Source organism: Neopelma chrysocephalum, unplaced genomic scaffold, assembly GCF_003984885.1.
Source record: "Neopelma chrysocephalum unplaced genomic scaffold, ASM398488v2 Primary Assembly neopelma1_96376, whole genome shotgun sequence".
Lineage (NCBI taxonomy): Eukaryota > Metazoa > Chordata > Aves > Passeriformes > Pipridae > Neopelma > Neopelma chrysocephalum.
Window position 1 is genome coordinate 641 of NW_020925024.1, and position 1,669 is coordinate 2,309.

The following is a 1,669-nucleotide window of genomic DNA, read 5'->3' on the forward strand; positions in this document are numbered from 1 at the left end:
ACTGAATTCAGGGGTAAAATTGATATAGGGAGCATGGAATGGGGTGAGAGGGTTGAGGAATGTGTAAAGTACTTGTGCTAAAGGGTGAGGAATATAATATAGCTACTTCTAAAATCTACTTCTACTATAATTACATATAAAGCTTATAAAAATTAGAAAAAAAAAATAAAAACTAAAAGGGTCTTAAGGCATCGGTTTATGCCAACACATTCAGTTTAGAGGCATTACAGAGATGTGACTGAACCACATTTGTCCCCTAAGTTTTAATGATGGCAAATCAGACCTACTGATAGAAATGAATTTATTCAGGGTTACAAATGATCAGACAAAAGATCTTCATCACAATTACTTACTGCACAATAGAAACACTAAAACTACCAGGAGTACCGAATAAGATAGGACAGTGCTCTACACTAAAGCAAGTCTTGAAGCAATTCTACTCAAGCTGGCACAAAAGCAAGAATTCTTAATTAGAGATGGATGGAACTCCCCCAGACCAACGCTGGTGGGGAGATCTCTGCTCTCAACCTCCAGCAGTGACCTTGGGGGGGTCCCCAGCCAAGGCAGGAATCTCCACACACACCCCCAAGAAGGGTTCTGTTGGAAGAACCTGCCCCTGGGAAAGGGGACTGGCCCTTTGTGGTTGAAAGGGATGGACTGACAGTCACTGGACTCCAGGGGTTGCCTCACCATCAGGGGCTTCATTCGGGGTGGAAGCAGCGGCCGAAGCTCTTCTCGCAGTCGGGGCACTGGTAGGGCTTTCCTTACCGGTGGGTCCGTTGGTGTCTGGTCAAGTTAGACCTGTCAGAGAAGCTCTTGCCACACTCCCCACACTTGTAGGGCCTCTCCCCGGTGTGGATGCGCCGGTGGGTGATGAGGGTGGAGTTCCGCTTGAAGCCCTTCCCGCAGTCGGTGCAGCGGAAGGGCCTCTCATCCGTGTGCGTCTGCTCATGCCTGAGAAGATCTGAGCTGGTCTGAAACCTCTTCCCACATTCCAAGCACTTGTAAGACCGTTCTCCAGTGTGGATGAGCTTGTGTCGGATCAGGCTGGAGCTGTACCTGAAGCTCTTCCCACATTCCCCACACGTGTAGGGCTGTTCACCAGTGTGAATGCGCTGGTGTTTGCGGAGGCTGGAGCTGTCAAAGAAGCTCTTCCCACATTCCCCACACGAATAGGGCTGTTCCCCAGTGTGGATGCGCTGGTGTTTGATCAGGCTGGAGCTGTGCCTGAAGCTCTTCCCACATTCCCCACATGAATAGGGCCGTTTCCCACTGTGGATGTGCTGGTGTTGGATCAGGCTGGAGCTCTGGCTGAAGCTCTTCCCACATTCCCCACATGAGTAGGGACGTTCCCCAGTGTGGATGTGCTGGTGTCGGATCAGGTAGGTGCTCTTCCTGAAGCTCTTCCCACATTCCAAGCACCTGAAGGGCTTCTGCCTGCTGGGAGGCCGCTCAGGGACCACCAGGTCAGAGCTCTCCCTCAAGCTCCGGCCGCCTTCCCGGCACAGGCTGGGTCTTTCCTCCTCAGAGCACCCTGGGCTGGCTTTGGAGCCCCTCCTGCGGGGGGATCTCCAGCCCTTTTCCTCCCCACTGCCTTCCTGCGCCGTGGAGCCCTTCAAAACGGCCTCTCCCACCAGGGTCTGCCGGGGATATTTGTCCTCCAGGCTCT

General features: G+C 52.5%; 1 pseudogene; it reads right to left on the reverse strand.

The window, feature by feature from the left end:
- Positions 1 to 731: 731 nt before the first annotated feature.
- Positions 732 to 1,469, reverse strand: LOC113981280 (annotated as a pseudogene).
- Between the last annotated feature and the right edge of the window lie 200 nt (positions 1,470 to 1,669).